General features: G+C 48.9%; 1 long non-coding RNA gene across 3 annotated transcripts; it reads left to right on the top strand.

Moving 5' to 3' along the window:
* The first annotated feature begins 392 nt into the window (after window positions 1-392).
* LOC119510352 lies at window positions 393-25,180 on the top strand. 3 transcript variants are annotated; one of them, XR_005211887.1, is made up of 4 exons: window positions 393-639; window positions 7,787-7,861; window positions 8,416-8,564; window positions 24,424-25,180. It is a non-coding gene; the product is annotated as an uncharacterized LOC119510352 (long non-coding RNA). The 3 variants fall into 3 exon arrangements; XR_005211888.1 differs by lacking the exon at window positions 24,424-25,180 and adding an exon at window positions 15,769-18,446; XR_005211886.1 differs by lacking the exon at window positions 24,424-25,180 and having other exon boundaries at window positions 400-639; window positions 8,416-10,201.
* Window positions 25,181-25,481: the final 301 nt, after the last annotated feature.

Raw genomic sequence — 25,481 nt, 5'->3', positions numbered from 1 at the left:
ACCATCTTCCATTTTTCCCAGGTTGGAAAGAAGGTTCTTTAATGTCTACTAAAGGCTGGAGTTTGGGGCTTTAGAGGTATTCCACGGAGAATATTTCCCCTTATTGAAGAATCAGTTCCTCCTAGATTTTAACCCTGTCCATGTTTCACAGGCAAAGTAAAGTGAGAAACCCAAGACATGTTTTGAATTATGCTGGATCCCAAATTTCTTCTCAGTGTGAGGAAGAAGTGGATTCCCTTAGGCTTGAGTCAGTCGGATAAAAGTCCCATTGTCCACTTGGCAATGGGTGCTTGTGTTTGTGCATGTGAATGAGGGTTCTTTAGGTCACAGAAAACAGAGACAAAACTCAGATTATTTCAAGGAACAGGGACCGTTGTGAAATGCTCCCCTCCATTCCAGCAGCCCCCCCCCCTTACGAGGAAGAGGCGTCCTGCTCTGGGGCTCCTTTGCCTCGGAGACTCAGCTCCTTGTCACTTCTATTCGCACTACCCTTACTCCTACCTGCTAACAGACCTTCAGCAAATCTCGCATTGGAGTTCTCCAGGAGAGAATCTGGTTGCTTTGGGCTCGGCTGTACGGCAGAGCTTTTGCCCTGGACAACTAGAAACCCCTGCCTTTTGGGGAGGCATCCATCCTCGGGTAAGTCAGGTCCAAAGCATGGCGGACCTTTTGCAGAAAAGGGTCGCAGAAGAGGCTTGCTAGAAAAGCAGGACCTCTGAGCTGCCCCAGAAGGCAAAGTGTCCCTGGCGGGGGGAATTATGAGTGCTGGAGTTAGGACGGAGCTGCCCTAGCTACTGGTCTTCTCTCACAAATCATAGGCTGGAGCTCCTTGCCCAGAATTCTCCGTGCATTCACTTCCTAGGGCTATCATAACAAAGTACTACAAACTGGATGGCTTAAAGATAGCAGATGTATTCCCTCACAGTTCTGGAGATCCAAAATCAAGGTGCCACTCCCCAGCCCTGAGGATCTGGGGTAAGGTGCGGATGTGTTGGACATCCTCACCTGGACTGGTGTTGATGTTGTCACAAACATTGGGACTGGCGGTTTGATGTGCTGAGCCCTCGAGCATGGGACTTGCCCTTATGAAGCTCATTACCACAAAGGAGAGTCTAAAGTTGTATGTAATGGTGCCTAAGAGTCTCCCCCTGAGTACCTCTTTGTTGCTCAGATGTGGCCCTCTCTCTCTCTAACTAAGCCATCTCGACAGGTGAACTCACTTCCCTCCTCCCTTCATGGGACCCGACTCCCAGGGGTGTAAATCTCCCTGGCAACACAGAGTATGACTCCCGGGGATGAATGTGGACCCGGCATCGTGGGACTGAGAGTATCTTCTTGACCAAAAGGGGGATGCAAAATGAGACGAAATAGTTTCAGTGGCTGAGAGATTTCAAATGGAGTCAAGAGGTCACTCTGGTGGACATTCTTATGCACTATATAGATAACACCTCTTAGGCTTTAATGTATTGGAATAGCTAGAAGTAAATACCTGAAACTACCAAACTCCAACCCAGCAGTCTGGACTCCTGAAGACAATTATATAATAATGTAGATTACAAGGGGTGACAGTGTGATTGTGAAGACCTTGTGGATCACACCCCCTTTATCTAGTGCATGGATGAGTGGAGAAATGGGGATAAAAACTAAAGGACAAATGGGGTGGGACAGGGGGATGATTTGGGTGTTCTTTTTTCACTTTTATTTTTTATTCTTGTTCTGGTTCTTTCTGATGTAAGGAAAATGTTCAGAGATAGATTGTGGTGATGAACGCATAACTATGTTATCATACTGTGGACAGTGGATTGTATATCATGGATGATTGTATGGTGTGTGAATGTATTTCAATAAAACTGAATTTAATAAAAAAAAAAAAATCAAGGTGTCAGCGGGGCCATGCTCTCTCTGAAGGCCCTAGGAGGGGAGACTTCCTTGCCTCTTCCTTGTCTCTGGTGGTTATCAGCAAACCTTAGTGCTCCTTGGATTGTGACAGCATACCTCCAAACTCTGTCCCCTTCTTCACATGGCCACCTTCCCTCGGTGTGTCTCTGTCTCTTCTCTTTTTCTTTTAAGGACACCAATCATATTGCATTAAGGGCTCACCCTACTCCAGAAGGACTTCATCTTAATAACTACATCTGCAAGACCCCTCTTTCCAAATAAGGTCACAGTTGGAGGGACTGGGGTGAGGACTGGCGTATTTTTTGGGGGGACACCCAGGGGAAACCACTTCTGAGGAGTTTGCTTCTAGGAATAAATTCCCTTGGGAAACTCCACAGGCAGCTTCAACCATAAGAAAACTACTCATTAGGAGCTTGGGGAGCTGCTAATTGCCCTGTCCAGCCAAGAACCAGTGCTGCCTCGCCAGCCTGCTGAAAAATAATGAAGTCACTGGAAGGTCCAGCTCCCTCCTTGTCTGCCCAGGTTCTCTCCTGCTTCCTCTCCCCTCCTCACTCCAGGCACTATGCATCCCCCCATTCTACCCTTCTAGCCCCTGTGTGTTCACACAGAACTCCCAGGGGCCTATCCCTGGGGCAATCATATTCTTAGAAATAACATATGGGAATACAAGACCTGGCAAAGGGTTAGTTTTCTGAATTGTAAATGTATTGATCTGAAGGTAATGTTTACAAAGCTCTAAAAATTAAATCACATAGAGCTACTATGCATCCATTCAGAGAAAAATATAAAAGCCCAGTACCTTCAACCAGTCTTCTTGGAGCAGCTGCGACTGTCAGTTGCCTTGGCAATGCCCATCTCTTCATCTTAGCCCTTTGCTGGAGCAAGCCGGTTTCAGGCTGGAGGACAGGGCAGTGGGGCAGAAAGATCACTGGTAGGGCAGCTGGGAGGACTGAGTTCTAGTCCCAGCTCCAAAGTTAACCAGCTTTTTGGAGCTTCTGAAATAAGAGTGTTGAACTAATAGATCTCCAAAGGAACACGCCTGGTAAATTACCTGGGTGCAGTGGATCCTTTAAGAAGATCTAGCAGGTGAACCTACTTCCTACTTGGGACAGGGAGTGAGACTCTCCCACGGTGCTGGTTACGGTGGAAGGCAGGGCCCCCAGCTTATTGGGGGAGTCATGGTGGGGCAGAAGGCCTTCTCTCTGCTCCCTGGCCACCGGGGGTGGCACCACCACCACCCCCCATAAGCAGCCAACTGACTTTCCTGCCAGACTTTGAACCTTGAGAAGGTGACCATTGAGGTGGGCTCAGGTGGGGGTCATTCAGGCAGCAGCAGCTGAGCTGGGATCCACTGGCCACAGTGCGGAATGTCCAGAGGTGACATCGCCAACGGTGACGTCTCAATCAAGCTTTTCCTGTGACGTAAGCTTGACCATGTTCTCACTAACAGTGCCTCCCACTACCCACCTTCTCTCGGGTTTCTCATCCTAAAAGAACCTTTCCTTCCTCCTGCTACTTGCCTCCAGGTGCGAGCCTATCTCTCCTTTTGAGCTTACTGCTAAGTTCCTCAAAAGAGGGTTTATTCTTGCTGCTTCCATTCCCTCATCACCCACTCGCTCTTTTTATTTCTGTTGAGATAGAATTCACGTACCATCATATACACCCCTGTAAAGTGTACAATTCACAATGCTGTGTAAGCATCACCACTACTGAATTCCAGATCATTTCATCACCCCCAAAAGAAGCCCCATGTCCATTAGCAGTCACTCTCATTTCCCCCTCCCAGCCATGGACAGGCATTAAGCTACTTTCTGTCTCTATGGGTTTGCCTATTCTGGGACTTTTGTATTTGGTTTCTTGGTGGGCCCGTGATCCCCCGGAGATTACAGACAACATTTTATGCATATATCCATAGCGTTCATCAGCTTCTTTATTGGATCTATGAACAGTAAAGGGCTAAAAGTCACAGTTATGTTATCTTTCTGTCTTTGAGAACTGAGTTAACCAAGACTCTTTGGGTTGCAAATGACACAAAACCAATTCAAGTTGAACAATGAAGAAATCTGATGACTCCCATACCTGGAGTAGCTCAAAGAACCGAAGGAAGTGCTGTAGGAATCAGAGCAGCTTTGGGGTTTCTGGGGCTGGAATCAGTGTGCATTGTGTCAAGATTCTCCTTCCTCTCTTTCCCTCAGTTCTGCTTGTCTCTGCTTGGCTTTATTCCCTCCTACTACAAATTAGCTTTCTCTGCGTATCACAGAAGATGGCACCTGGCAGCTACCAATACTTTCTCACTCCAGGACTCAAAAGACAAAGCCCCTTTTCCTCCTACTCCAAATTAAAAAAAAAATCCCAAAGGAGGCCTCTGCGAACCCTGTGTTGGTTCATGTACTTAGCAGTGGAACAATCATGCAGCCAAGGGTGTTGTGTGCTGGGGTTAGCTGGCCCAGGCCTGATGTCTATCCTTGTAGATGCGGCAGGGTGCAGTGACTGTGCCACATGCCTGTGATGGGAGAGAGGAGGGGCAGTTCCTGGAAGGCATGCGTGTGCTCATGTGTGTGAGTTGTACTAGACAGTCAAAAATGGCCACTGTCTTCTACAAGAGCTCATCGCCCTCCCACCCATGGCTTCCACGACTACACTGAGTGGATGGCTTCCGTGGTCCTTGTTTTCAGATGCTCACTGCTGTCTACCTGGTTGGCCCACTGGCCCCCCCTGAGGCTGAGCATCCTCGGTGTCCCAGTCTTCATCAATGACACACCACCCACCAAGTCTCCCAAGTTGCATCTAGCTCCTTGCCCTCAAGAATGGCTGCCCCTGACTCCCATCTGGGTGTTGCATAGTCCCACTGATCTTCACACTCCAACACCTTTCCTAGCCATGTTCTCATCCCACTGACCCAGTCCAGGTAGACCCTCAGTCTCTGGCCTAAGCTGCTCTCTCCTTCCCAATCTCTTGGTGTGTCCTCCTGCCTCCAAGGCAGGTTCAACCATCATCTATGGAGCCTTCACTGTGTCAGACATCTGCTGAGCCTCACTTTTAAAAATCCTCACAACAATCCCACGGCAGGGATAACACTATCCTCAGTCTACATGTTAGGAAGCTGAGCCTCAGAACATCGAGGGCTTGCAAAAGGACACAGGGACGGTGGAAGTAGAAGGAGGATTTGAACTCCAGTCTGCTAATTCCAATGCTAATGCCTGCTCTGGTTCCCCTCCACTGCCTTAAAATAGTTCCTGAATGAATTTTTGAAAGGTTGCATCCTGACAATTTCTTTCTTTGGATTACAATGTATTCTGAAGCCTTTGCACTTTACATATAAGAGTCCTCAAGCAGCCCTGGGCCTTGCCCGTCCTTATAAATGGAAGGTCTGCTAAGCTCACCCCGATATCTGGCCTGTGTAAGCCTGTGGGTCCCCCCTTTCCCACTGGACACCTGGGGGTGGAGGGTGGAGAAGAAAGCCATGTTTCCAAGCAGAGTTAAGCAGAAGAATCCCTGCAAAGCACTTAACACTGGGCCTGGCACCTGATTGTAAGAAAACTCCATGATAATCCCCCTCAATCACAGCTCTAAATCAGAGGCTGAGGGCTGGGGCCTGGGGCGGGGCCTGCAGCGTCCCTCCCACCACCTGGATGAGGTGCTGCACAGCCCCCTCTGGGCCGCTTCCCGGACATCCCTGCCACTGGCTCATTGTTTGTCTCCTCGGTTATGTGTTTGTTTTCGATTTCTCCCCACTTACCCCAAATAAACTCCCAGCGTGGACCTTGCCTGTCTTCTCTGCTACATCCTTGTCTCCTGTACCAGTGCCAACTACCTTGAGGAGGGGCTCAAAATATTTGCTGGATGGATGGATGGGTGATGGATGGGTGGATAGATGGGTGGGTGGGTGGATAAATGAATGGAATGGAGGGATGAGGAAAAGAGTTGCCAGTTAAAGTCCTGGGATGAGGTATTTTGAATTGGGCATTACATCTGGTTATTCCCCTCTAGTGGCAGTTTATTTTCTACTGAGTTGACTGTGTCCAAACAGGGCAAATCCCCAAGGACAGGACCTCTACACACTTATTAAAGTCTCTGTGATAAATGCCTTCCCTGCTGCCCTTCCCAGGTTAAACTTCCTGCTATAGAACACTGGGCTTCTCTGTAAATGACCTTGAATGAGGGGGTGTTTACAGCAGCAGTTTAGCAGCCATTGATCACCAATTGATTGGGTTAGCATTTTGCAAAGGAGAACCAGAAGAACAGGGACAAAGAACCCCATGTATTGAGGATTTCACACCACCCATTCACCCCTTTCCTCTACACATCTCGTGTGTGTGCATGGGTGTGCACAAGCTTTGAAAAAAATAAACAAACAATTAATGAATTACTGTAGAGAGAAGAGGAAACCCTTCCAATTTTCTCTCAGCAGGAGGGCAAGTTGGTTGCCCAGGGCCCTGAAAGGGCATTCCCAGCCCTCATTAGTTTTAACTGGAGGGGGCCTGTCCAGCTCCCCCTAGAGCGGGCAGCTGATCAGGGCTCCGTGGTTATGGGTTGGGGCTCAGTCAGCAATTGTAAACTCTTTGGATCTCCTTTTTGTGTGTGTGCGGCAGTTCCAAGACTTGGCAGGGCCCCTGGAAACTTGGGTTCTCCTGTTGGCTCTGCCTGGCTGAGCTTGCTGGGCAAGCAACCTCACTTTTTGGAGACTTAGATCACTCATGTGTAAAATGAGGGGGTTGGACAAGAGCAGTGGTTTCCAAACCTTTTACTTTTTGTCCTGGAATCTGTTCTTTAGACATAAACTAACCTTGCCACCTCTCCCTCTGCAATATGTTAAATCAAAGTTGGGAGAAAGATGGGATAGGGAGAGGCAGCATGGCCTCACACACCCCACCTCTGCTCTCCAGAAATAGAAGGGGCTCCATGGAACCCCTTGGCCTCAGTGGGATGGTTTGAAAACCACATCAGGCTGTCATCGAGCTCTCATTGGGGGAGATGCTCCTTATCAGAAGGTGCCTAATGCTTGTAATAGTTAGAAATTGTGTATGGCTGTTAGTAATAGGGACCCAACACACAGGGCCTTAAGCAGATTACAAAGACTACTTATTTTGTAACAAGAAGCACAAAGGCAGGTGGTTCAGAGCTAGTATGGTAGCTCCACAGCATCATCTGGGAGAAGAGACCTAGTCTCCTTTTATCTTTCCATTCCATCCTCAAATTTGGCTCATGGTCAAAAAATGGCTGCTGTAGCTCCAGACATCACATTCACATTCTAAACAAGAAAAAGAGGAAGGAAAGGACAGCAGACACATACCAATTCAGTCAGCTCCCTTAAAAACTTTCCTGGGAGCACTACTCATGACACCAGCTGATGTCTCATCAGCAAGAACTCCTGGCTGCAGGGAAGCCAGAAAATGTGCCCATTATTATTATCATTTTTTAAATTGGGACATATTGGTGCCCGGAATAAAACAGGGGTCTGTTAATAATGATGAAAGAGAGGATGGATACTGGAGAAGCTGCAGGAGAAACCACCACAACTAACATTTGCTGAGCACTCACCGAGTACTAGGCACTATGCCTAGAACTTTACATGCGTTATCTCATTTAATTCTCATAACTGCCTTGTGACGTACATGCTTATCACTCCCATTTGCAGCTAAGGGTGTTGAGGCACAGAGAAGTTAAGTAACTTGGCCAAGATCCCACAGCAAATAAGTGATAAAGCTGGGAATTGAACCCTGGCACTCAGATGCCAAAGCCCAAACCCTGACCCACCAGGTGACAATGCTCCGAAGTAAATGACGTCCGGGGACTTTCAATGCTGTTTCAGCCTCTTTAGAGAAAAAGGGCACAAAGTGCTGCACACTGAGAGTGACAGTGTCCTGCCTTTTTCTCTCCCTGGCAGTTTATTTATCTTCTTTTGCCTGGTAATGAAAGCTGAGCTGACAGACTGAACTGGACATGATGCATTTACCAAAAGGTAAGTAGTTTAGATACAGTTTGGAGGGAGTTCAGGGGAAACATTTTCTGGGACTTGACTTACAGGAATGATTTATGAAGCAAGATTAAAAGAGCTAAATATATATGGACTGGCACAGTATGAAAAGAGTAAGAAAGGAAAGGAGGAAGGCAGCAAAAAAGTAAAGCATGCAGACAGACCAGAATGTTCCAGAAATCCAGAGGAGGGCTGCAGCAACGGGAGGCAAAGAGGGTCACGATTCAGACCCAGTGGACAAAGGAGAAAAGCAAGCCGTCGACTCTGTCAATCAAATCCTTCTTCAGTGCTCGCTCGGCAACAGCTCCGTGATAAGGGGGTGGGGGTGGGGGTGGGTGCGGACGAGGAGGCGGCCGGGACTCCCGTCTTCGCAGCTCCTAGGATCCAAGAGCAAATCAGAAGTGGAACCAGCGGGGGATAATTGAGCCAGTAGAACCTCGTCAGGATCCTGGTCTCCCAAGGAGAATGAAGCAACGTCTTCAGCATGAGCTTTAGATTTACAAAGCACGTTGGCAACACTTTTTGCCCTTATTTTGCAGATGAGAAACCTGAGGCAGAGCCGGTTCCCGTGACTTCAGGCTCAGGGCACTTCAGGCACCACCAGTTGGTGGCGGATCCGGGACCGAGGATGGCAGGGGGCGCAGCGCATCTTCATGCCGGACAGTAGCTGACACGTGATCGGAGCACAGTAAATGCTTCCTATCCGTCAGGATTTTTCTTATAGGAACTTCAGCTTTGGTTTCCGTTCATTCATCAGGAGAAAAACTCACCAAAGAGAAATTGGGAATATGTTCCTGTAAGACTAAAGAGTGATGCAAACTAAATTCTCATAAACCAAGCTGGAACCAGGCAGCCACTAAACTGTCTGGGGTTTTATTTTATAATTAAATTCTTTTTTGGCATGAGGTGGGGGGGGGGCTTGCTGGGGTGTTTGGTAACTTTCTTATATCTTGATCCACTTGTGAAAATCCGTTGTTTTATTATTTGCACACTTTTAATGGAAGCATAATATAGAGAAAAGTTCATTTTTGCAAAGGTGGCATCTTCAACAATTTAAGGTCCTAGGGCTGCATTCTGGTTAAGACGATGATGTGGCGGAGACCACTAGGTGTCTCCCGATTTCACTCTCCCTTTCCTCCTGGGTTTTATCTGTGCGCACAGCCGGCTGGAATCAAGAACTACATCTCCCAGATTTTCTTGCAGCTGGGTGGGGCCTCATGAGTGAGTTCTGGCCAGTTGGAGGAAAGGGGAGTGTTACATGCCCTTTCCCTCTTCCCTCCCTGCTGGCTTGACAGTAGCGGGGGTGGCTGGAGCTTGACCGGCATCACGTACCCGAGGCAGAAGTGGTGCCGAACACCGTGGCACACGGGACGGCTGGGCAATGAGTACCACGGAGCTCCTGCAGCAGCCCTGAGCAACTTTCCCCCAGACCTCTTTTTACAAGAGTCAGTAAACTTCCATCTCACTTAAGCAATGGTTATTTGTAGTCAAATTTACTCCCAATAGATACATATGATGGACACCCAATTCAGGTTATTTTGGAGAGAAGGGAGAGGGCGGCTGATCGGCTTCAACTCTATTTGTAAATGCTTTGTTTCTTAAGCCGGGTGGTGGACATGCAGATGTTAATTGCATTATGCTTTATGCTTTTTTGTACATTTAAGTATCATATATTAATTCTTTTAAAAAGGCACCAGCAGAAATTGTGTGAAAGCAAGACCATGGGAGATATAGAAAAGAGAATCAAATGGTGGCAACTTTTGGTTTCACCCAGGCTCACTCTCTCCCGGATTAGCTTTGGTGTTAGGATCTGACAAAAGCCTCTGAAAAAGTCTCAAGGGTGGAGCAAACAAGATCAGAGGGCTCGAGAGTAGGTATAGCCTGTGGGCACCTAATCCAGTGTTTGGAAGCAAGAAGGGATGGGGAAGAGCACAAGGGCTGAGTCTTACTCCCTCTCCACCCTGCCAAGATCCCTGCCTGTGTGGGGTCAGCTTGACCCTGCTCACCCACCCTATTCTCTTGTTCGCCACCAATCCTCACCTTCATTTTAAGGAAAAAATAAATTAGTTTGAAGAACACATTGTCATTGCAACAAATTCAGTTAGGTGTGATTAAAGTGAGACACGGGAGGATTTGCCTCCTAGAATCCTACACCACAGAGCTAACATGTTTAACAGTATGGCAAGCATATGGCTGTTGGCAAGGCCACATTAAAGGCTGGAATCTCAGGGAGACCAGGCAGACATCTTTCCCTGCTTGGATACAGCCTGCGGATACAGCGAGCTGCACAGGCTGGGGAAAGAAACTGCTTCTGCTGTTGAGGGGTTAGGCCCAGGAACCTCTTGAACTTGTGACTCTGGCTCACCCCTGGGACTAGGACATTCCAGAAGAGGCAGACTTACCTCTTGACTTGTCCTCAATCAGCCACATCTCACCAGGAAGAGCCCCAGAGCACAGGAGGCCACTTTTCCTCCCACCTTTGTGAGTCTTTTTTGAAATTTGACAGTCTGCTGCTCCACGCACTCCCGAGTTCCAGGGTGATAGACACCCTAGGGACACATGGAGAGACAGTATTCTTTGTGGTATGTCTTTAGCCTGATGACTAATGTGTTAGGAAACTGGCACCCTGCACCTCTGAGCTGTTGTCGAGGTTGCAGTCCCAAGAGCAGCTTGTGATAACTTGCATGTCTGTGCTGTGCATGAGTAACTGTACAACAGAGACATTTCAGCTCATTGCTGCTTTGTTAGAGAATATAAAAAGCCACACTCCATTCCCTGTAGGAGCCATGCAGACCACGAGGCTTGAAACAGGATTTGAGATGGAGCCTGACAAAGCCCTTTTCCTGACTTACCATAATACACAGACAGGCCTTAAGTTTTACATACTGAATTGACTCTATTGAAAAATTAATAAGTTCTAGTAAATCCAAACATATGATGCTAAAGTCTGAATTAATACAGAATATTAACACCTATAGGCACCAACATGCTGTTAGATGCCTTATATGGATTATCTCATTAAATCCAGCATTCCTAGGAAATAGACAAAATAATCCCCAAAGCACAGATATGCAAACTGAGGCTTAGTCAGTGATGGAGTATATATTTGAACTCAAGTTGATAGAGTTCAGTGCCAGCCCCTGAACTCACATTAGCTTTTGCAAACTTGTCCCTCATGGTCACGAGACGACTGCCATAGCTGCAACCATCAATCTCATTCAACAATATCCAAAGGTCAGAAGACACATCTTTTTCTTGTGCCCCATTTGAAGAATATGGAGCAAACTTCCTTTTATGTCTCATTGGCCATAATCATGCCATATGATTGTTCTTAAAACGATCTCTGGCAAGGGGAATGGAATTATTACTATGATTGGTTGGCTTCTTAATCCTGTCTAGATTAGAATTGCCCAGAAGCTTAAAAAGCATAACATACACAGGTCTCAGCCCTAGAGCACTGATTTAATTGATCTCAGTTAGAATCTCAGTAGTATCATTCAATTGATCTCAGGTAGGTGTCTTTCAAATCTTTCCAGACAATTCCTATATGCTAAGCCAAGGTTGGAAACCCCTTGTTTAGACTGATAAAGATTCCTTCCTGGAGCTCCTAGGGCTGGGGCTCAGCCTGCCCTGAACAGAATTGGGGTTCTATTTTACAAGAAAGAAAGTGGAGGAGTCTATCAGGGAAAGGGATGGCTGTTGGGTAGGCAGCCAACGTCATCCCCCACACCCCTTCCTGCTCCCTATACATGGAGGCCAAGATTCTGGCAGTTATAATACGATGCAGTTAGGAAACATCCTCTCCAGCTCATCTGACGCCTTCAATGATGCAATCACCAGCTGAGGTCAAATAAGAAAAGGAGAAAACAAACAGGGGAAATGACTCCATTGGCTCAGTCCAGTGAATAATGGTGATGCCACACTTCAGTTTTCTCAAAGTGTGACCTCAGACCACCTTAAAAATGCAGATTCCTGGGCTTCACCCCATACTTTTGGAACTAGGATAACTGAAGGCCAGACCTGGGAATTGGCATTTTAACAAACACCATAGTGATTCTTATACACTTTCAAGGTTAAGGACAATTGAGTTAGATGCTGTCAAAACAAAGAAGAAAGTGGTCAAAGATTTCAATTTCTTTAGGAAAAGGAAGCTTGAATATTAGTTTTCCTATAATTTCCAGTGATTTGGGAAGATGGAAAATGCTTGCTTTCAAGGTGGCTCATGGCACCAAAGAGAAATGACTCTGGAAATGAATGTGACGGTACCTGTTGAGCTGCCTAGAAAGGTCCTGGGGGGGGTGGTGCAACATGGAACAACCACCAAAGGAAGGATGGGCTGGCTTCTGGGGCTCCACAGCAGCCTTGGTAGTGGCTTTGTGTGTGCAGGTGTGTGCAGGTGCTTGTAGATGTGTGTGTGTGTGTGTGTATGGATGAGGGGAGGTTCTTTAAGGTTCTCATGAAATACTAGAAAGTAACAGCTTTCAAAAAATATTAACTGAACCATACTCCTTACATGGATGCTTATTCTGGAACAGGTGAAATGGAACCATGAGGCTGAACAAAATGACTTTCCAGATCAGGGCTGTCCCTGCTGCAGCACTTAAGCCTCAAGGCTCCCAGTCTCCCCTGCCCTCTAGTCCATGCTGTGTGAGTGATGAATCTGATCATGCGTGTCCCTGTGTCCCCACCTCCCCATGGCAGGACTTCCACAAGTCCTTCCGGATCTGCCCCCTTCCACCTCTCCAGCTAGCGGCCTTCCTCCCCACCTCTCTGGTTCACACCCCAATAACTGGCAGACCCAGGTAGATTATTGAGTGGATATGAGTAGGTCCCGCTGGGCTTGGAGAGCCCCTTAGGACAAGGGCTTATCTCTGCTCTGTCCCAGCAATACCTCATGGTTCTTAATCCTGGCTGCACATTAGAATTGTCCGGAAGCTTAAAAAGCATAACGATACACAGGTCTCAATCTTGCCATTACTTTCACTGCTTCCTCTGCTTGGCAAACTTCAAACTCATTCTCCGGTTCTTAAAATGAGGGCCTCTCATCCAGGAAGCTGGTCCTGATCCCCCACCCACCCACCTTTAGGCCCCGATGGCACCCAATGAAGACATTCATGGAATCACCTGCAGCACTTAGTTGCATGGCTGTGAAGATGTGTCTCTCTCATCCTGGAGAGCCCCTTGAGGAAAGGACTTATTTCTGTATTCCCCAAGTCTAGTGCTCAGTAGGGGCCCACCAAGTGTTTGTTGATTGACTAAATGCTGTCTGACCCAGACATCTGTTAAAAATCAAATTTAAGGCATTCTGGGAGATCTCTCCACATTCCTGGAAACCAAAATCTAGAGGAAGTGAGTTTTCTCCTAATCACCACAATCCTCTAATTATAACAGGTTTAAAATAGCCATCTTCTGCTGGGCCCTGAGTCCTCTAAGAAGTGAGAGAAGCTTCCCGTGAGACAGGAGGTTGGCCCATCGGGAAGGCTGAGGGTAGCCTCCCCTTGGAGCACTGGAAGCCATCAAGGAGGAGATAATGCAGGACCCAGGGCAAGAGGAAGGGGGAAGTCTTGGCGAAGGCTTTCCAGAAGCCATGTGCTTCAGAATGCAGCAACTTCTCATTTTCTCTCCATGGAAACACTTCAAAGTAGGTATACTCTTCCCGTTTCGCAGAGAAGATCAGCTCGGTGAGGGAAGGCGTCCAAGGTTCCACAACAGGTGAAGGAGGCCTGGCTTGGGCTCGTTTGTTTTTAAATAAATGGGAGGTTGGACAGGGACCTGCTGGGGCCCCCACCTCTGGGTAGCACCCCTGGGTACCATCTCTTGGCACCAACAGAAAGGAGAGGGGTCCAGCTTGAGCAGGAGGACAGACAAGGAGCTTCCAGAACCAGGTAAACTCCTGGCAGGACAGGCCAAAGGTTGCCCAAGAGGTGAGCTCAGGCCATCCTGGGGCCAGGAGACAGTGTCCCAGAGCACAGAGGGAGGGCAGTGTGGGAAGAAAGGAGATCTGTCCTGACTGATTTATAGGCTCATTGTATGTAGATGAGCTGTAACAGATGCTTCCTCCTTGAACTTCAAGTCCTGCCAGGAGCTATGGGTGGGGGAGGTGTCCTTGGGGACACTCAGTTCCCTCTCTGATCTCTATGGCTTCCACTCTACTGGGCAGAAGAGAGAAGAACAAAGTAATTAGGGGCAAGAAAAGCACAAAGTGAGCTCATTTTTCAAAACCAAGGATTAGTGTGTTTCAGTAACTCTACTTTTCTGTCCCAACTTCCTTCTCGGAACAACCCTGCAAACTTGTTAAATGCATATCCCCAGGCCCAACATCAGAAGTACTGAATCAGCATCTGAGGGGCTGGGGGTGGGGGGCAGGAATCTGGGTTTTAACAGGCCCTGCAGGCATTTTGCTGTGGAGCCCAGACTGGGGTGCCCTCCTGGAGGAAGCCACTGGCCCCTGCTGGCCAAGCACAGAAGGCTGATCCCATCTCCCTTGACTCCTCTTGGTCTGGGATTGTTTTTTTTTTTTCCTTTATGACCCTTTTTCTCCCTCCCTTTGCCCGTGACAGTCTCACAGGGTGTTTGGAGTATTTTAACCTGCAGCAGCCATGGCCTCAGAGAGGGAAATTTATGCTCACAGAACCTTCCCAATGCAGGTTCTTCCCTCAGACAGGCTCTGTGTTTTGTTTGCTTGTTTTATCATCAGCAGCTGCGCCCCCTTCCCTCCCCAGGGCAGGGCAGCCTGATTGACCATAGCTGAGGCAGGCTGTAGTGGAGTCATAAGTCCATCCTTGGGATCCAAGAGTTAGGAAAGAAGAGAGGGGGAAGGACCTAGGAGAAAGACTAGGTCCTCTGCAGGGCTCCCTGGGGGTTTGGAGACTGGTCCCTCCTGCCCATCACCCTGTGTTTCCCAAGCCAGGGCAGTGCGGTTCAGGGTGTGGGCTGCTCCCGGCTGCCCCCTCGGCCCCTCGCCTGTCTCTGCTCGCCCCACCTGTGGGCAGTCAGCCTGTGTCTGCACACAGTTCGGAGCTCCCACTTATGGAGGCCTGACCTGAGCACATCCCGATCAAATGCTCACAGCATCCCTTTGAGATCAGTAGTGTTACCCTCATTTATCAGATGGGTAAGCTGAGGCTTAAAAAGTTAGGATGCTCAAGGCCATGTTGGCTAATAATAGCTTAGAGTGGATGTAAGCTCTCTTCCTCTGACCATAAAACTCACATTCTTAGCCTTGACACCTCCCATAAACCTATTTTGACTAAAAAAGAATGTTTCAATTACCAGGGTTTATTTGGCCTTGGATTGTGCAGCAACACATAAGGTTTGGCTGAGAGCCCAGGGCAGAGTAAGCATGCAATGATTATCAGATATTAGGATAATTGAAACAACTAATCATATAATAGTAACAGCTTTCAATCAGTGTCCTGAGGTTTGACAGAGGGGAAGTTGAGCCTCCTCGCAGCCAAGCTTTATAGAGGGACACAGAGCTCTGCCGGCCAGCTCACCCCTTCCTCCAGCCACATCTGCAGCCTCCCTTACCCACCCACCCCCACCTCCCATACCCCGCTCAAGAAGAGTTAGCAGTAGTTGTAATTGTTATAGCGATTTCCAAATGCTTTTCATGGCCTCTGTCTTATTGGATCCTTCTTAGAAGCCTGTGAAGTGGGGAGAGTAATACATACTGTTTCCTGTTCACAGATGGAGAAATTGAAGTCGGAATAGGTTGATGGACTTTTCCAAAGTCACCCAGCCAGTTTGAAGCTGAGCTGGGACTAACACTGTGGGTTTCTCCCCCCTTGTTCAAGTGAGAGATGCACATCTAGAGATGGCCAGTATCGCAGGCATTTAGAGCTGGCAAAACCCTTCAGGTAACCACCTCATCCAAATCCTTCATTTTATAGGTGAGTGAACTGGCGAGCAGAGAGACTGGTGACTTGTCCAGGTTCATAGAGCTGGCTGGGGGCAGAGCTGGGGAGAACGATCTCAGAGGGCTTACCTCCCAGGGCTGATGGCGTGATGTGACCACAACCAAGCAACAGCAAAGAAGACACTTTTACACACACACCTCATTTACATCATGTTTCATATCATGCTTTGCTACAATAAAGCATGAAGCCATTCAGTTCTGCTGCTGGAGATGTAAAAGGGGACAGGGTATATATCATGTGCACTGGACGGTGGAGAAGATGGTGAATGCCTGGAGAGGAGAGATTTGGAAATCAGATGACCTGCCACTTCTTAGATAGTGACCTTGGGCAGATGACTTCGTACCACTGAGCCTCAGTTTCCTCCTCTGCAAAAATGGAAATAGCCATGTCCGTATTGTATCAAGGATTACGTATGTGAAGTCCCTATTCCAGGCCTGGGCCATAGTGAGCCCTCAATGAGTGAAGCTATTATTCACGTTGTTGGTGTTACTATCAGTATATATTTGTGTCTCCTCCAAGCAGAGTGCTGAGCCCACAGTGGGCAGGAACTGTGTCTTTCTCATTTCTCTCTGCACCCCTGATGCCCAGCACCTTGCCTGGCACAAAGCTGGCGCTTGATGAAAGGCTGCTGGATTAAACTCAGAAACTTGTTATTCCTCATTTGCGTGTGGCCCTTTGCACTTTTTCAGATCCTCTGGATATGTATTCTACCTGAGCCTTGCCAAATGCCTGTGGGGCAGGCAAGGCGGGTGGTATACATGATCACCCCCATTTTATAGCTGGAAGAAGTTGAGGCTTAGAGAGGTGATGCCTCCTGCCCAAGTCACAAGGCTGAGCTGAGCTGGGACCAGGCTCTCCAGTCTCCAGGAGCCACCGCCACTGTGTGAAAACGAGCTACAGGAAGCAGAAGGTGCTGCAATGAACCGAGTTAGGAAGACAGCCCCACCCCCACCCCCATCTCCGCCATCAAATCCCAGCATTTCTTGCCCATAGACTCAAAAGGGCTTGGCCCCTCTTCCTGGCTGGGCTCGGCCCTGTTCTTCAATCCAAGGTGAAGCCAGATGCCACTGGCATCAGGAAGTACCTGGGGAGCCATGTGGATGTCAGTGCATTTCAGCCAGGGGTTTGGGGTGCTGCCTGGGGCACTCAGAGGAGCTCAGAGAGCCCTAAGTGGGCTGCAGAAGACACCCCGGGTCTGCATCCCAGCCAGGGCTGACAGCCTTGCTGACAGGTTTATTACCCGATTTATGACTTCCAAGCTTAGTCACTGCTTAAGTCAGCCTGCCCTGAAACAAACACATAGCAAAGCCGTGACCCAGATGCTTAAGCTGGGAAAGGCACGCCCCACCCTCGGCAGAACGCGCCTCCCAGGCCAAGTCCGGGGCGGCGAGGAGGCAGCGGGCCTGTGGGCATGTTGCATTTCGGTGACCCGCACACTTGCCCTTTGTTTTCCTCCAGTCTCCACTACCCAGTTTCTAGGCTTAGGAAGCAGGAGCCTGCTGCCAGCTGCAACAGCCCAACACACGCCAAGAGTGTCTGAGCCCCCGGCCCCCAGCCCTTCCTTGAGAGCTGAGCCCCGAAGGGTGAAAGGGGAGGGTTGGTGCATCCTCTGGCAGGTGAAGCACCCGCTGTAAATGCCCTCCTTGCTTTGGGGTAACAGCCTATGATGGAAGCTGGAATCTTAACCCAATAGGTTCCTATTCCTGCCCCTGCTCTCCCTCCACTTGGGTTCCGTTAAAACCAGACCCACTCCAGAAGCTCTCCAGCCTTGGCCGAGGTCTGCAGTCCTTCCGCTTGCTTGGGACCCAGCAGGTGGCAGGACAGGCGGCCACTGTAGCAGAGACAGTCCGCAGCCAGACCCTGAGGAAGTGCTGGCATGTAATTGTGTGTGTTCCCAGCCTCGCTTGGGGGACAGGCCACCCCCGGCTGCAACAGAGCCCCAGGGGCCAGCGACCCAGTGACTGTCACTCTAATGGAGGGCACTGGAAGCACACCAAGGCCCAGACAGGGGCCTCCCAGCCAGTGGCAGCCCGATCCAAGGAAAAAGTCACCCCACAAATTATTTACTAATTGTTAGAAGGGTTTGCTGAATGATTTGTGCTACATTTAGAGAATAAAGGTCACATTCTTTTAAAAAATGTTTATGTATTAATGTAAACAGTCCAGATGACAGATCTTGTACATCAGCTGACCCCCTGCCTCCAGCCTTACCCAGGGACCAGGCACTCGGTCCCACCTGGTTTTGCCCCTGCTCTGGGTTCAGTCGGAGACACCCATTGACAGTCAGGCGTTCATGCCAAATGGGGCCTTCTCTTGCTAAGTGGGTTCTCATGCTAAGATGTCTTTTCCCATCTTGAGCCCAGATCCCTCCGAATCCCTTTTGCTCCCCTGGCTTTGGCTGGTGCAGAGCCAGGCCCGGAGGAGGAAACACCTCCCGTCCCAGGCAGCCCCGGCCATTGGCATTAGACCCCGTGTCCTCGCAGAGCTCTTCCTTTCTGGCTCCCTCCCTTTGCGTGGCTGAGCCCTGCTCCTGGGTGGGTGGAGTCTCCCTGAGAAGGTGGCAGCCCGGCCCAGAAGGCTCACTCTCTGCAAGCCCTACCTGGGCCACAGGAGACCCCCATGAGGGCTGGGTTTGGTGAGTGCAGGATTAGGTGGCTTTTTCCAAAGATTAGCAGCTGAATGTCAGGGCTGCTAATCTGTCTCTGGAAGGCTCCTGGCTCAACCCACATGGAATTAAATCCAGAATTAAAATGCAGAGCTTGTCCTGGACTCGAAGGGCAGAGTGAGCTCTTTCCCTTGGGGAAACCGAAAAGCCCACGGCTGGCTGGCGATGTGTGGCTGCTGCAGTTTGGATTAGAGAGGCCACTGGATTGATGGACCATCAGCCGCATGTTGAGAGGAGACAGGGTGCTTGTCACCAAGGGGTTCACAATGTAATGGGGTGCGGGATGGGAGCAGTGACATGACAGGAGGCTAAAGAACCCTCAGGCAGGAAGCGGTTTCCTACCCATTCTGTTCTGTCACATCAGCTCTCCCTGCGGGCCAGGGTACCCACCTCCTGGCCTTGTAGCTGCCACCTCCCCCTTAGCCTTACTTTTGATGGCTGCCCCTTTCTTCCTGTATTTCCTGGTAATCCCCTTCCAGAGTTTGCTGTGGCTATAGCAAGAGGAATGCAGGAGCCAGAGAGAAACTGTTGGAAGCCTGGCCTATTTTTTAGCCCCCAGGAAGCCTGCTTTTCACGCCACTCTCGTGCTCTTGGGCTACTGCTGGCCATGGTTCTCAGTCCAGCTCCCTGGGTGCCCAGGGTATGTCCCAAACCTGGGTAACCCCTCATGAGACCCCACTCATGGGAGGAGGTGGCAGAGTGGCATAGTTCATTCCAGAAGGACCATTTGGATTCAAAGCCCAGCTCTACCCCTCAGTAGCTGTGTGACCCAGGCAACGAAGGTCACTGCCATGCACCCCACTTTCTTCCTCTATAAAATGGGGTTGTTCCAAGGATTAAATGAGATAAGGCCATAAGGCACAGGGTCAGGCTTATCATAGGCACTCGGTTATGCTGATTCTGGTATCATTCATTATTAATCAATCGTAGGAGGGCCACCATGGCTTTCTTGGTTTCCCATCTTCAAATGAGATGAGACTTTGAAGGTGCTGCTGGGCAGGTTCTCTGAATTCTTGTCTCATATCTTTCTTTTCTCCTTGGGAAGTGTCCTCACCTGTCGTTGGTGGTGGTTTAGAGACTCAGCATGAATTGATAAAGCCATAGAAATGTCATCAGGAGTGGAGACACCTAGGTCTAACAGGTGGCATTGTATCAAAGGGCCAGGCAGCTGGGGACAGGCCCTGCCTGGGCTCAGGGTCGGGACAGGAGGTTGTTGCCCTAGCATCCAACCTTTCAAAGGCCACGGCCCTGTAGGCCCTTCCAAGTTAGCCTGTCTTCATGGCATGGTCCCCGCTGCTGAAGGACCCAAGAAGAATGCTCAGAGGAGGGTCTCCAGCCCCGCACACCACTGCCAGCCTGAGATGAGGCACCCAACTTCCAGCTCTCCCTTACCACAGAGGGTAAGGGAGATCATTTTTGTCTACCCTTTTTCTTTGGATGCTGTGATAGTTAGGTTCATGTGTCAACTTGGCCAGGTGATGGTACCTAGGTGTCTGGTCAAGCAAGCACTGGCCTAACCATTACTGCAAGGATATTTATGGCTGGTTAATAAACCAGAAGGCTGGTTTATTAAATCATCAGTCAATTGGCTGCAGCTGTGACTAATTACATCAATGAAGGTTGTGTCTTCCACAATGAGAGAATGCAATCAGCTGGATTTAATCCAATCAGTTGAAGACTTTTAAGCCGAGACAGGTAGAGGACCTTCACTTCTTCTTCAGCTGACCAGCGAAGCGTTTCCTGAGGAGTTCATTGAACACATTCATTGGAGTTGCCAGTCTGCAGCCTGCCCTATGGAATTTGGACTTGTGCACCCCCACAGTTGCGTGAGACACTTTTATAAATCTTATATTTATAGATATCTCTTGTTGATTCTGTTTCTCTAGAGAACCCTAACTAATACAGGTGCTCTATGGTCCAGAGGCCTCCCTTCAGGCTCGACAGCCCCCCCGCCTCAAGATCCCCTCTGCACCAAAGCTCCTCTCAAGCCCTGGGGTTCCCAAAGGGGCATGTTGAGCCGATGCCCCTGTGCCTGTGACCCCCGCTGGCCCCTAAATGCCTGAAGGCCTCAGGTGTTCTGGAATTTCTGCTCAGCATCAGTGGGAGCACATTGCCAGTTGCCCCTCCATCCTGGCCCCACTTACTGGGAGGGGGACTGGAAGATCTGATGAATAAAACCCATCCCAGAGTCCTGATCTGGGCATCGGGCAGCTGTTCAAGCGAGATGCAGCAATGTTACAATTAAGTAAATGGATGACCTCAATTCGGAGACACTGTTTGTTGAATTGAATCTCCGCTGGGGTTAACTTTTCACATATAAGTAAAAATGGTATTTGGGATTAAGTTTTCACTGCTCTGAATGCATTACGGGATTTCTGCCTCTCAGCATTAAAAAAGGGGACGTAACCTTCACTAAGGCCGTCCCTGGGGACTGGGACAGCTGGCATAATTGCCAAGCGCCGACTGACCACTGGGGATTAAGTCCGAACAATTCATCTCACGCTGGAAATAAGTTGATTTGTTTTTGTTTTCAAATAAGCCTTATTAAAAGCTGGCTGCATTTAGGTCGAGTCTGCAGGAGTTTCACTGGGCAAGGTGCTGTCTCCCCTGGCGTGGCAGGCAGCAAAGTTGCTTTCAAACCACTGCTCCTTCATGCTTCAAATTCAGGAGTAACGTGGAGTCTTCTGCTGACCCAGGATGCACAGTCCCCGGGAGCTGCTGAGAGTTGGGCAGCTGTGGTCCTGACTGCTAGGTTGTAGGGGACACAGGGCAGGTGGCATGCTTGGTCTCTCGGGCCCATCTCCTCCCTGCACCCCATCAGCCTTTCTGCAGCTCCACCCCACTGGGAGGACCTTGCTTCCCCTTTTCCCATCCTCTCTACCCGCCCCACTAGAAATCCTGCCTTAATTCCAGAATAAAGCAGCAGTTCTCAGAGTGCAATCTGGGAATGTTTGGGGGTCTGCTGGACCCTTTCAGGCAGTCCACAAGTTCAAAACAATTTTCATAACCATATTAGGAGGTTACTTGCCTTTTCGCCTTTCATTCTCTCGGTGTGAATGGTGAAATTTTCCCAAGGCTTTGTTATGTGTGATGATGTCACCACTCTTAATGGCTGATGGGATAAGTTCTATGTGTTCTTAGGTTTTCAGCATTCTCCAGTTTTAATTTTGAATGTAGAAAATGTTGACTGGTGTAACCTTCTGTTCCGGTTTGTCAGTGCTGCCATTACGCAAAATACCAGAAATAGATTGGCTTTTATAAAGGGGATTTATTAAGTTACAAATTTACAGTTCTAAGGCCATGAAAGTGTCCAAACTAAGGCATCAATAAGAGGAAATCTTTACTGAAGAATGACCGATGGCATCTGGAAAACCTCTGTTAGCTGGGAAGGCATGTGGCTGGCATCCGCTGGCCTTTGCTCCTGGGTTCTGGTTTCGAAATGGTTTTCTCCAAAATGTCTCTGGGCTTGTCTCTCTTAGCTTCTGCCGAGTGAACTCTGGGCTAGCATTTTCAAACGTCTCCAAGAATCTCCCAGTGTCAGCGTCAGTGTCAGCTCTTAGCTTCTCTTCAAAATGTCCCTGTCAGCTGCTCTTATAGGACTCCAGTGACTTAAATAAGACCCATCGTGAATGGGCGAGGTCCATGTCTCCATGGAAATAATCTAATCAAAAGTATCACCCACAGTTGGGCAAGTCACATCTCCATGGAAACAATCAAAAATTTAATGTCTGCTTTCACAAGATTGCATTAAAGAACATGGCTTTTGGGGGACATAATATATCCAAACCAGCACACCTACATTGACAGAAGCTCTTTGGGATCCTTGATAATGTTCGAAGAGTGTAAAGGGGTCTGGAGACCAAAAGGTTTGAGGACCTCTGTTCTAGATCTTTCTTGATTCCTTCACACCAGCATAACTACCCTGGCCATAGGCCATTCCCTCAGGGTCCTGCTAGGTGACACATTAACTCCCACTAAGACACTCGCTGTCCTAGAAAGGTTCATCAGGACTCCTCCTCCACAGCATTTGCATGGTGACTGCCAGCTCCGGCAGGAGCGGCCTGTTAGAAAGGCACAGGCTTCAGACAGGCCTGCTTTCAAAACCCGGCTCTTCTGCTTACAAAGCTAGGTGGCTCTGCAGGACTTCCCTGCTCCAAGCCTCGGTTTCCTCATCTCTAAAATTAGGGTGTAGATTACTTCCTCTCTGGGGAGTGGTGAGGATGATGAAAGCTACAGAGGGGAAAGTAGCCAGTTGAGTGGGTGGTCCATGGTTGTGCAAAGGCCCAGCGGCCAGGGAGAGTCTGGCTCAGGGAGGAGCTGGGAGCTGAGAAATGGCAGAGGCTCCACTTGCTGAGAGTAGAGTGGAAGGTGGGGAGCGTGAGAAAAGAGGCCAAGAAGCCACATCATAAAGGGTCTCCAGGCTATTTGGAAAGTTTGAACTTTATTTTGAGAGCAATGGGAGCCCCTGAAGGTTTTAGGCAGAAAGGAGATGATCAGGTTTGTATTTCAAAATGGTCACTCTGTGTGGGGAACCCACTGGTGAAGTGGACAGGCCAGGCAGGACGCTGCTGTCGTAGCCCAGGTGAAAGGTGGCACGGTACAGGAAAATGCCATGGACATCCCCTGAAAACGTCTTTGTTCTTTCCTCAAAGGTCCTCTCCTTTCACCTTTCCTCCCCTTTTAATCTACAGTCTTTAAAACTGTCTTGATTATCCTGAGCAATTCTGCTTTTACGTTCAGCTCTCACACTCCCCTCAATGTAAGTAAAACCAAGTGGTTAGCTGGAGAGCGATAGCCTTGTTTTCCTAAAGGCGACATAACAGAACCTCAAGATAGGTTTGGGGATCCAAGGGGAGACATGGATGTGTGCCCAGGAAAGGGGCAAGACCCCAGAGCGCCGTCCGCCAGTGGGATGTGAAGTGGGAGAAACGTCTGCCTGGAGAGCTGATGAAAGCCAAGCCCCAGGCGCCCCTCCCTGGAATCCCTGAGAAGTGGGTATGTCAGACGATGGTGACAGTAGAGGCTTATGGAATTCAGGGATTGTCTTGTCTAGTCTCTCCTGTTTCTGTGTACCTCCTGCCTACAATTACTGATTATTTATTCACCCTCTCATACAGCCATTAAGCAAATATTAATAGCTGACTATGTGTCACGCTCTATAGAAGGGCTAAAGATACAGCTGTGAAAAGGACAGGCGAGATCCTTGATCTCCTGGAACTTATATTTTAGAGGAGAGAGATGTATAATAAACAAGTAAACACAGAGGTAAGGATCATTTCAGATGGTGAGAAATGCTAGGAAGAGATAAAACAGAGTGACAGAATAGACAGTGCCTGGGAAGTGGGGAGTGGGTTTTCAATAGGCCTCTCTGAGGAGGTGCTATTGAAAAGGGAACACAAGTGCAGAGACCCTAAAGCTGAAGCAGGTTGTACAACGGGACAAAGAAAAGTTCTGTGTATCATGCAGGATAATTCTTATCGCACATAAGAGGAAACACCACTCCAACTGGCTTAAACGAGGAAGAGAATTTACTGGCTCACATACATGAAAGGCCAACGATAAGGCGGCCTTCAGGTGCAGTTTGATCCAGATGTTCATGATGTAACGGGGTAAGGGAAGAGAAAGAAACATTGGGTTTCCTTTCCCCTAATTATTAAACAAAAGTCCTGAATTTTGCTCTGATTTGATCAACTTAGGTCATATGCCTTGAGCCAATCACTGTGACCAAGGCCTGCGATAGCCAATCAGTGGCCTGTATCTTTATGTAATGCTCAGTCCCCTGGAGCTGACCTGCAAGCCCAGCCCCTCATGGTCTCAGCCCCTCCAGAGTTGGCCCCTTTGAGGGAGAATCGTTCCCACTGGGGTCCCACATTGGCACCACAGGGCAACATGGCTTGGTGTTTTATCAGCTGGACTCTTTTTCTTGGTTTAATTTTCTCTTTTTTTTCCCTTTTCCACCCCAGGATGAGGACAGGCTAGGAGGAAGAGGAGGCTCTGAGAAGCTTCCCCACCATGGGAACTAGGATTTAGACTGGTAGGAAAAGGCTGAGAGCAGGGCCCAAGCTGCAGACTGGGCTGGGCAGAGGAGAGAAGATCGCTGAAGTTTCCCAGGTCTCCTCAAATCTGAAGGTTTAACAAGAGGCAACTGGACACCATCTCCTCCAACAATGTCTGCCAGAAAAGTTTCTAAATCACACTCCCTCCAGGCCCTGGCCAGAGCCCCAGCAGAACCAGCATAAAAAATATTAAATGAACAATGACTCTCTGCAAAATAAGTGGCAACTTTCCACTGGGAAGAATTTATTTTCTACTTGAAAAGTTAATGGAAACCAGTCGTGGTGAAAAACCCAGCCAAAGAGAAGAATTTAGGGTTTCTTTTTATCAATAGGAGAATAACAGCAAGTTCAGGGTTGGGTTCTTTGTGGGATCGGATCCAGGAGAAGAGGGGGCTGTGCCACTTGGAGTCCCCAACACCAACTAGAAAATGAGCCCTGGGGTCAGACAGGAAGTTGAGTGGGGTTGGCCAAGTCCAAGGATGCCCAGGAAACATGCTCACTTTTCTGAGCGGGGAGGGGGAATGCCTGAGCAGAAGGAAATTCTGGACCATCTGAATATAGTGGGGAAGTCAGAGCTAGTGAGCCTGAGAGAGACCAGAATTGATTGTTTAATAAAAGTGACACTTTCTTAGTTGTTTCTTTTTATGTTCCCTGAGCTGAGGTGGGTGCAGGCACAACCTGGGCCAAGTTAAAAATGTTCCAGTTTCATGTCCGCCGTCCATGGCTTAATCTGACAACTGTCTACCCCCGTCAACACTCTACCTTCATTGGGGTGTTGGCCTTGCTGGATCTTCCTTTCTGTCTGAATGCACTGCCTCCAGGAACCTTCTTGGCCCAGCCCATGCTCATCTCCTCTATCCCCAGGGCACTGAAAACATGGCTCACTTGGACAAGCCATGATATTTAGATGCTCTCTCCCCTGCTTAACAACCTTCAATGGCTCCCCATTGCCTCCAGGAGAAGTT

The sequence above is a fragment of the Choloepus didactylus genome, chromosome 15 (assembly GCF_015220235.1).
Source record: "Choloepus didactylus isolate mChoDid1 chromosome 15, mChoDid1.pri, whole genome shotgun sequence".
Classification (NCBI taxonomy): Eukaryota; Metazoa; Chordata; class Mammalia; order Pilosa; family Megalonychidae; genus Choloepus; species Choloepus didactylus.
Note: the sequence above shows the minus strand (reverse complement) of the source record. Positions and strands in the feature narration are given on the sequence as shown.